Raw genomic sequence first — 11,893 nt, 5'->3', positions numbered from 1 at the left:
ATCCAAAAGGGAATATTGTGAAGCACAAAGCTCGGCTTGTGGCGAAGGGGTATGTACAGAAGCATGGAGTCGATTTTGAAGATGTGTTCGCACCTGTGGCAAGGATAGAGACAATTTGTCTCATTCTTGCTTTGGCTGGGTCAAGCGGATGGAGGTGCACCATTTAGATGTCAAATCGACATTTCTAAATGGCAATGTGGAGGAGGAAGTCTACGCCTCGCAACCTGAAGGATTTCAGAAGAATGGAGAAGCTCAAAAGGTTTTAAAATTGTCGAAAGCCCTGTACGGCCTCAAACAGGCTCATAGAGCTTGGAATGCCTGTCTGGATCAACATCTGAAGGCTCTCGGATTCATGAGATGTGCCTATGAGTACTCAGTCTACACAAAGAAGGAAAAGGGGAATGTTCTAATTGTAGGTGTGTATGTAGATGACCTAATAGTGACAGGAAGCTGCTCAAGGAATGTAGAGATGTTCAAACACGACATGAATATCAAGTTTGAGATGAGTGATCTCGGACTGTTGACATACTACCTTGGCATATAGGTGAAACAGTATAAAGGGGGAATTACACTCAAGCAAGAAGCTTATGCCAAAAACCTGTTATCAAAGACAAAGATGAAGGATTGTAATCCCACAAGAGCCCCAATGGAGCACAAGCTCAAGCTGAGACAGAATGGAGAAGGAGATTGGGTCAACCCCACTGAGTATCGTAGCATTGTTGGAGCATTAAGGTACCTAACTCACACTAGACCAGATATCACCTTTGCAGTGGGAATTGTGAGCCGTTATATGAAGAAGCCAACAAGTCAACATTTACAAGCTGTAAAACATATACTCAGGTATATAAAAGGTACGTTGGACTTTGGCTTAAGGTACACAAAAGGGGAAGAAAATGTAAGTCTCACTGGTTACACAGACAGTGATCTTGCTAATGATCTAGATAATCGACGAAGTACAGGAGGTATGGCATATTATGTGAACAATAGCCTGATCACATGGGCATCTTAGAAGCAAAGGTGTGTAGCCCTTTCATCTTGTGAAGCTAAGTTCATGGTTGCTACTCTAGCAACTTGTCAGGGGATATGGCTAAGAAGACTTCTGAGAGAGATAACAGGTCAAAATGTACCCCCAGTTGAAATAAAAGTGGATAACAGGTCCTCCCTTGACCTGATGAAAAATCCTGTTTTCCATGGAAGGAGTAAGCACATAGATATTCGGTTTCATTTCATCCGAGAATGTGTAGAAAATGGGGAAATTACTGTGAAATTTGTGCCAAGTGAAGAACAGAAAGCAGACATTTTAACAAAGCCACTTGGAAGATTGAAATTCGAAGTGATGTGTGATCTACTTGGAGTAATGAAGGTATGATTTCTGAATTAGGGAGGAGAATGATGGAATAATTCAGAAATAGTTTTTAAAGTGTTTTATGTCATGTTTTTATTATGTGCTGAATAATTCAAGCCATGTTGGCTGTTGAAAGTCCGAGTCTTAAGCTAGTAGGCGTAGTTGCAAAAATTTTAGCACTATTTCATGTTTAAATAGATAGCTAGTGGTAACGTTGTATCTATCACTTTTCCTTTTTTGAGTTCAGTAAAAGAAAAGCTCCAGAAAGCTGCAAGCTTTAAGCACTTGTGTGTTCTGTTTTTTCCCTTTTTACCCCTGTTCTTGTTCCATTGTTAATTAGAAAATTGCAGGCTTGTAAAAAGGCCAACAAAGTGTACTATTCATGACTTTTCCACAATTAATATATATATATATATATATATATATATATATATATATATATATATATATATATATATCCTACCTAATAAACGAAATTAATTTTGCCACTTGTAATCTTTTTATGCATTATGCCACATGTCATTTTGTGGTAAATTTAAATTAAATTATGTTTATGTGTCGTTTTGTTATTTTTTTCATTTTATTTAATTTCATCTAATAGTTAAATGTAATAAATGTATAACTAATTCATTATTATAACTTTCCTTATAATTTCTAAATTTGTAAATTGAATCCAATTATTTTAGTTGTTTATTTATTTAAATTATTAGTTTAAATTTAAAAGATAAATAAGCACTTTAATTTTAATAATTAAATATTGTTCTTTTTTTCTTATAAATTTATATTTTCTGTATTGTTAGATATTCATGTTTGTATATATTATTTTGGATAAAATCATGTAAATACATGGGTCTCACAGCTAGTATGTATATATATATATATATATATATATATATATATATATATATATATATATATATATATATATATAAATGTCTATCACTATATGACAATTAAAGAAGTAAGTCAACCCTAATGTATTGCTACCAGGTAGATAATATCCTCAATAGTGGATCCGTGTGAATGACTACATTTTCGTATGGGGCATTGTCGTGCATAGTGGTCAGTGTCTCCACATATGTTATTCTTTCTGATTTTCTTCTATTGGTTTTTGTTTCAATGATAATTGGGCTTTTTCTTCTTCTTCTTATCGGCCAAAGCTTTCTTGTTCTTGAACATATCTTTACCCTTGTAGCCAACATGTAACAACCGAAAGGATTCCATCATTGACCACCACTAGGGGAAATTAGGAAAAATATATGTAATAACTTAATATTGTAATATTTGATTTATGTGAAAATAAGAATCAAATATGCCGTTACATTTATTGTTAAATCGACTGCTAGGGTCGAAAATAAGTGTCAAAAAAGTTGTATCGTCTTCAAAATTGGTTAATGTATTTGAAAAGTACTTATTAACGTGATACCAAGGATATAAGATTTGAAAATTTCTGACTTCAAATGAGAGAATTATAGATTTTATAAAAATAAAAATCAACTTCATAATTAAAGTTGATTATGTCAAAACGGTACTTGGAGATTGATTGAGCTTTCACTAAAAGTGCAAAAAGGAGATTTTTAGTACTCCTTATGATATAAACTGTTGAACAAAGAATGTAAAAAACGGGATCCGTATGAGAGAGATATGATTTTTATAAAATCATTTATTTTTACCCACGTTAGTTACAAAATAAAAGTCAAAACTAGCTAAAACAATGTAAATGAGAGTTGTAGTACTCTTTGAGATCATTAGTACATAGATATAAAGAGGGCTTAGATCGGAGCGCGTACGAGAGAGTTATGATTTTTACAAAATCATTTCGTGTGTGCGAGGTGTGAGCCTATCCCCGATGTGACATCCTCATTTTCACGGCCAGAAAAGACGAATCTATGCATATTTTAAAATCAAAGTTTTAATATAGAAATGCATAATTTGTCTCATAAATATTCTCGAAGGAATGTTTTTCATTGATTTATTAAAAACTCAGGGTGTCATCGTCGATACAAGAAACATATGGATAAACGAAGACTTACAACATCTTTTTATACTAATAGTCTACATCTCCTTGAATCTCTTATGATATACATATATCATCATATATGTAATTAAATATGATACAATCAGTTGAGTGGGTTGAGTTGGGAAACCTGGTGAGTAAATAGGGTTTTCAGCCCACAATAATATAATTTATCTTTTTTTTAATAATTCACACAAAACAATTAACCCAATTACTCATTCTCGTTTCTCTCTGTCACACCCCAAAACTGATGGCGGAAATGTTCCGGGCCGAGGACGTCATGTATTGTATCACAACCAATGTACATAGTAAGCATAATAAACACAACCATTACATTACATAGAAGTATTTACATTTGTTTGAAAGTAAAGTTATAGATGATTATAGATATATACATCCAAAATGAACAAAAGTAAAGACGAGACTTCTATACGCTCCATCTTCTCCAAAAGGTCGCGGGGTACCTGTCTAATGTTGACTTGAGAATACAAGCAGTTTTAGAAATATCAGCATAAAGCTGGTGAGTTCATAAGCAGTTTGTTTGTGTAAAAGAACGAGTTTCCTTTGGTTTTCTGAAAAAGTTGTTATCCAAGAAAATCCCATATTTTCTTATAAGAAAAGTTTAGTTATCCGTTGATCACACTTCCTGGTTAAGAAAAGTCATGTTATCCCATGAAAAACCCTTATTTTCCTTAAAAGTTGGTTATCGATCCGGAATGAAGTATACAAGTATCTACCATACTTGTAGCGTTAAGGGAAGTATTCTGAAAGCATGGTTATCCTTGTGAAGTACATTAGTTTTAACACGTATATAAAACTAATAAGTAAGTAGAAAAGTTTTCATAATCTAAATTGTGAGTTCCATAACCATATAACAGACTAGATAAGGCTCAAAACGGAGCCAATATCGTTTTATGACTTTTGTCACCCTTGGACCTTTCGGTCCGACTGTAGCTAGCATCCAGGTGCGGGGTAGTCAATCCCGTATAGATCTATACACTCAAGTCACGTTCTCCCTCTAGGAGATTCTGGTTACAGGGGTAGTCCTACACACTCGTATCTAGAGGGAGTGTTACAAAGGACGTGTCTCCAATCTTAAGATTAATGAATTTTAAAAGTAGTCCCTCACTCTTGAATCTAGGGGGAGTGTTACCAAGGACATTTTAAAAGTAATAATACGGAAAAATCTGTTTATTAGTCCTTCACTCTCGTATCTAGGGGGAGTGTTACCAAGGACGTGTCTACAGTTCTAAGTTTAATGATATTCGTCCTTCACTCTCGTATCTAGGGGAGTGTTATCAAGGACGTTTCAAAATTACTAAGCTAATGCTTTTAACAGTAAAGATGTGGAAAAATCATTTGTGAAATATAAAATATAACATTTTATAATGAGTTTCACAAACAATTTGGAAACTAACTCTGCAAGTTAAACGGTTGGTTAATACGGTTTCCAGTATTAAAAGCATACAAAATATGAAACATTTCAAATGAAATAATAAGTTTGAGTACAAGATTTCTTTGTACTTTTGCTTGTATCCCCCCATGAAAACATTGAAAAACACGGAAAAAGGTGTAGGGGTATGAACTCACCGGATGAGAAATGTGTCGGTTGGATGCTAAGTGTCAGTTCGGGGCTTGAGTACACACGAGGTTCCTATGTAATATGAAGAGATACATAATTGTATCTAATTAGACTTTGAACTACTAATTAGATAAGAATATACATTCCGAGGCACGAAAACACTTCATTTCAAGTGTTAGGAGTGATCCGGGTAGCATCTAAGGGGTGTATGGCCTAAATATGGAGTTTGCTCTTCAAGAGTAAACTCCTAATGGAGATTACGGTCCTAAGACCATATCTCCATGAGTTTATGGCTATGAACTCATGGGTGGTGGGTTCTTGGTTGCTAAATGGTCTTACAACACTTGTGGGATGATGCTAGGCTCAGTTTTAAGGCATTGGAAGGAATCAAACCATCAAAGGGACTATTGCAAGGAGTTTACAGATGTAAACTAGGAGTTTATGGCCGTAAACTCTCATGTACTCTTTCCTTATGTGTTTTGGTGTCCCTAGGTTAAGCACAAGTGTTTCTAGTCCAAAGTACAAGCCATGGAAGGAAGTTAGGGCACCATTTGACCACCTTATAGGAGTTTACGGCCCATGAACCATTCCTTGGGGGGTTTACGGACGTAATCTCCTAAGGGGATGGTTTCCTTCATGTTTAAGGTCCCTAACACAAAGGTGGATGGTTCTAGACATTATTCCAAGGCTTAGGAGTTGTTTAAGGGGCATCTTAACACCTTAAAAGGTGTTTGCGGCCCTTGAATGGGTGTTTACGGTCCAAGCATGTTCTTGGGACGTAAACTCATGTTTACCCCTCAAATGTTAAGGTTTTGTTGTTCTAAGTCCAATCTTATAAGCCCCTAAGTCATATCTAAGCTCCAGAAGTGTTTTGGAAGTGTTTTGGGGCTCCAAAACCCCATTTATGTGTGTTTGCGGTTTGGGATAGTTCCTGGGCCGTAAACACATGTTCTTGGTCCTTTTTCATGATCTAAACACGAATTTAAAAGCTAAACATGTTATACTATGAGCTAGGATGGATTACATACCAAATTGGAGCTTAAAAGGGTGATTTTTGGATCAAAGATTGAGTTTGTAGAGAGAGAGTAGAGAGAGATTGAAAAAGCTTCAAATGAAGCCCACTCAAATTTATATAGGGTTTGAGTTTGAGGCTTAGTGGAAATCTACCCGATACCGACGTTAAACGGGGCTTTTGGTCGTACCCGATTTAGTTGTCGTAACCCGACGTGGTCGAAACTAAAAATTTTCCAATTAAAAATTGGGATGTTTTAACGTGATTCAAATGGGTTTGGACACTCACGAGATTATAATAGAAGTCGCCATTTAATTAATTTAAACCAAAGTTTACGGAATAATTGGAATACAAACGGTTTTACTGACAGAAAGAGGTTACAGTGACGAAAAGTTTTCGGATTGTCTCTCTCTCTCTCTCTCTCTCTCTCTCTCTCTATCCCATAAGATTTATCTCGAGTGTTCTACCCTAAGGATTACTGACAATTCTACTTACAGGATTAGCATTATCCATACTCTCAGTTTCTCTGATTTCATTAACACCTGCAAATTGGAAGTTTGCTAGTGTTCCACTGGACAGTCTAGAATAGTTTGTGGTCGTCATCAATACTATGCTTGATGACTGATCTCTTTCGGGAATGATCTTCTTGCCCTAACTTTGGCACGATCTCTCACCACTATTCTATCTCTAGTATGGTTTCTCATCATTATCTCTTTTCTCTCATGGTCTCTCACCAATATCTCTCTTCTTATAGGCCATAACTAATATCTCACCTCTTTTATCTTTTTCTCCCCGTCCTACCCTATACATTATGTGTACGGCAAAAATACATATGTGATATTTTAGAAAAATTTTTTATCTCATATAACACAGTTGTCAGGAACGCACATAATAAGCACATACAACATTTAGGTAAATTAAATAATTGATATCTATGTGTAAGCTAGAAGTAACTATGTACTCACCTGACAGAGGTAGGTGACTCAAAGTTAAGATAGCGCTTTGCTTTAACACCCTAGATATCCCCTTGAGGTGACCTTAGTATGATTAATATAGAGTTTTAGTCTAATGATCCTCGTGACTAACTATAGGCTAGATCTTCACTAATCCCAATGTCTACATCAAGATTTTACAAGCAAGGATCATCCAGACAGGACAGTTGGCACGCAGGATCATTTCGGTCTATAGCTTTTCTGAAATCGAACAACCAAGCCAAAATGAAAATTTCGAACACTTCTCCCGTAAGTAGATTTGTCAGTATATGACTTGGAATGACTGATTAATCTTAGTTATAGGTTCATAACAACGACCATGACTATAATTATATATTAAGAGAGAGCAAAGTAAGTATTGCTCACTTACAGAGTGCTATAGACGAGAATTGGGATCTAAACGGGTAGAATAGTGACTCAGGACCTTGTAGAATAATGACTCAGGGCCTTCCTACTCGAAGATTAGAAAAAGTTGAACACTCAAGAGTGTCACAGGGCTACACCGCAGGCTAGGACGAAGGAAAAATGGGGCCAAAATCGATAGGAATCTAGAGAAAGAAGTGCGGGTGGTGTGAAAGAAAATGAGGCTAAGAACCTATATTTATAGGCCATATGCGCCTCATGCCCGACGTGCGTGCAACGCACACCTGATACGTTGCTCCTCCTGTTTTCTGCCATGTTTCATAAATATGGTGGTCTATATCCATCTTCTAGAAGGTGTGTGTTGTGCAACCCACCTGCGTTTGACGCTTCTCGGACAACTTCATAAAATCGTATCTCGTTTATACGAACTATATTTTATATGTTTTTTCATATCCACGTGTATCTATCGACGAGATCTACAACTTTCATTTAGACTCCGTCGACTAATTTTGACTTTATTTTTAACGCTATATTTTCAACAGACTTAGACTGTTAAAGTCTGTTAAAAATTCATAACTTTCTCATATGATATCCATTCTCAACTGTTTTTATATAAATGGAATCATACGGACGAGATAGTCAACTGTGTTTTAGATTTTTTTCGTTACAATCAATCGATCTCTACTTTGGTTTCCGAGTAGTATACTGTTGCGCTGAAACTTCGAAGAAGCATAAACTGTTCATACGAAGTCGAATTTTAGCATTCTTTACATGTGTGGAATCCTTGTCACACATATTATAGCTTGTTTAAGATTATTTACCCTAAATAATTGTCTACCAAAAATTCATTATTATGACTTATGGTAACTTATTTGTCTACCCTGAGTTTGCGGGTGTTACAATTATCTTCCCCCTAGGATGATTACATCCCAGAATCATCAACAAAATATGGCTTGTTTACTGACTCCACATGTTATCCTAGTTGGTAATTGTAACTCCTATCTCCTCCGATTGCTAGAATCTTATCTCTAAGAGTCAAATTCCTACACATGAAGGTACCTTCCTTCAAGTTCTAAGGTAGTATTACCACATCTTTGCAGGTCGCTTTCCTAGCTACCGGCTACTTAGTCTTGACGATTGCAATCTGTCTATTGATCACATCGATCCTTTACTACTTTAATCTTTGACTAAAGTCGGATACTATGTCGAACATTCCTCGTAGATTAGTCGGACTTGATTTGATATGACCACTAGGTTCGGAACATGAATCATCACCGAAACAAAGGTAATGATGAAAATGAACAAAACAGCTCAACTACCAAAATTTAGCAACCTTGTGACTTTCCTTGATTCAAGTGCGAGTCCTATGCTTCCGGTAGTATAGGCCTCTACTACTTTTCACACGTACTCATATTTGTCCCAAGTATTGTCTCATAGTCCACTAAGTTATGGCAAAAAGGAATTCACACAGAAAACACATAACATAATTTAGGAAATTATATTATTTCTTGAAAACGATAACAACATTTATTTGAGTTTTACATACTCATTAGCCTATATAGGAGGATCCTAATTATTTATCTCCCTCCCTCAAGTACTCTAAACAAGCAGCTCTAAACTCCCACCCTCTTGTTGCTTCATTAAGTACCATAAAATATGCCCTCCCTATTGCGTTTGGCATGACATTTGGCCTTGCAGTTCCCTCTTTCTTCAGAAAATATTGCTTGAAGTTTCCTTCTTCACCACAATTGAAGCATATTTCCTTCTTGGGTTTTCATTCATCAGCATAGTGAAAAGTTTTTTCCACACTTGTGAAAGGTCACTCCTTCAATGCATTCTCAAAAGTGGTTCTTTTTGCACTTGTCGCTCCACTTCGCCGTGTCACTTCCAGGATTCTGATCTTTACACTTTGAGAACCTACTCTACTTATTGGGTCTTGATGATCCCTCGAACTTCCTCTTCTCTCCAACCTCTACCTTCTCTAGAAAATTCTTTCTAATCTGGGTCTCTACGTTCTTAACTGCTCTGACAGCTTCCTTCAGAGTAGTTGCCATTTTCACCATTGGACCAAAGTATGTTGGTAATTCGTGAGAAAAAATCTCAATCTTGGAGAGTTTAGTGGGCACCAAGTATGGAAATAGCTTCATCTTCTCTATGAATGCAATGTTGTACTCAGTGACTCTCAATTTTGCCTTCTTCAAGTTCTGGAACTCTTTGTTCATCTCCAATAGGTATGTTTATGAGTAGTACTACTTCTTCAAATGCTCCAAAAAATTCTGCCACAACATCTTGATTGCCTCTCCTTTAGGCATCATATCAGCCAATAGCTTCCACCAACTCAACACCCTAGTCTTTAGTTGCTTGACAACGAAGATCGTCTTCTGTCTATCGCTGAAATCGCAACTATCAAACACCATCTCCATCTCAGATATCCAATATATAACCTTTATAGATATTGGGCTTCTTGAAAGACTTTGTGGTTTGGCACTCATGAAGCTCTTATACTTACAACCGTCCTTTCCACCTCCTGCGATTAGGGTGGTTTCTCCTTATTACATGGGGTTCAACACGACTAACAGTTCTACTATAGTTTCCTTCTTCTGATGGCTCCTCTTCAATCTCACAATGTACAACAGGTGCAGTAGGCTCTCTCCCATTCTTGCTGATCAGCTGCCTCATCTCCTCCATTTTCTCGGCTAATAGAGCCTTAAGCCTTTCCATTGTTATAGGTTCAACTACTAGCACTGCTTCAGGCGTACGCTCAACTGCTTGAGGCTAAGGCTGATGAATCTTTTTATCGTTTCCTATTCTACTATGTATCCTCACCATGATGTTCTATACAATGAAGTAGACATTAAGTGTATAGTGACGAGAATATAGATAGGTAAGATAGACGTATGAACCTCCTTATTACTTCAAAAAGTTATATGCTAGTTCTATTACCGTAATTAAACATTTAGAAATATGAACACATAAAATTCCCAGATCCGGTCGGAAATAAACCATAGATCCAAACATCCTAAAGCATCTAAAGGCATCCTATAACATCCTAAGGCACGTGATAGTTATAACAAGTATAAATCATTTAGCACACAGAATGAAATTAGGCATCTGTCTTAAACTAAGCTAGTGCTCGTGTCTATTCAAGTGTACTACCTAAAATATACTAGACACTCATCTCACGATCATTTCTTAGCATTCTAAGTTTAAGTCTAGAAACAAATCCTTACTTCTAATTCGCTTAAAATAATGCTCTGATAACAACTGTGACATCCCCACTTTCATGGCCATAAAAGACCAGTTTATGCTTATTTAAAATCAGAGTTTTAATATACAAATGCGGAAATTGTCCCATAAAATATTCCCGAAGGAATGTTTTTCATTGATTTATTAAAAACTTGGGGTGTCAACATCGATACAAGAAACATAAGCATAAGCGAAGACTTACAACATATCTCTATACTAATGGTCTACATCTTCTTGAATATCTCACCACTATTCTATCTCTGGTATGGTTTGTCACCATTATCTCTTTTCTCTCATGGTCTCTCACGAATATTTCTCCTCTTATAGGCCCTAACTAGTATGTCACCTCTCCGATCTCTTTTTACCCGTCCTACCTAATACATTTATGAGTACAAACACATACTTATATATATATATATATATATATATATATATATATATATATATATATACACACACACGATATGTTAGGAAAAATCATTATCTCATATAACACAAATATCATGAACTCAGATAATATGCACATATGACATTTAGGAAAATTAAATACTTGATATCTGTGTGTAAGCTAAAAGTAACTATGCACTCACCTAACAGAGGTAGCTGACTCAAAGTTTAGATAGCGCTTCGCTTTAACACCCTAGATATCCCCTTAGCGTGACCTAAGTATGATAAATACAAAGTTTTAGTCGAATGATCCTAGTGACTAACTATCGTCTAGATCCTCACTAATCCTAATGTCTACATCAAGATCTAACAAGAAGGGATTAGCCAGGAAAAATAGTTGGGAGGCAGGATCATATCGACATATAGCTTGTCTGAAATCCAACAACCAAGCCAGCGTGACCATTCTAGACACGTCTCCCATAAGTAGATCAATCAATATATGACTTGGAATTACTGATAAATCTTAATTAGAGGTTCATAACAATGACTATAACTATAATTATAAATTACGAGAGAGCAGAGTAAGTGTAGCTCACTTAGAGAGTACTATAGATGAGAATTGGGATCTAAACGGGCAGAATACTAACTCAGGGCCTTCCTACTCGAAGATTACAGAATACTGAACACACAAGAGTATCGCAAGGCTTCGTCGTAGGCTAGAACGAAGAAAAATTAGGGCCAAAATCGAAGGGAATCTAGAGACAGAAGTGTGGGTGGTATGAAAGAGATTGATGTTAAGCACCCCTATTTATAGGCCATATGCGCACTGCACCTAGCGTGCACACCGCACACAAATGAGACGTTGCTCCTCCTATTTTCTGCCACGAATCATAAATATGGTGGTGCACGCCTCACCTTTTAGAAGGTGCGCGTCGTGCAACCCACCTGC

Source organism: Lactuca serriola, chromosome 3, assembly GCF_051521515.1.
Source record: "Lactuca serriola cultivar US96UC23 chromosome 3, Lser_US96UC23_V15, whole genome shotgun sequence".
NCBI classification, from domain to species: Eukaryota; Viridiplantae; Streptophyta; class Magnoliopsida; order Asterales; family Asteraceae; genus Lactuca; species Lactuca serriola.
This window is presented reverse-complemented; position numbering follows the sequence as displayed.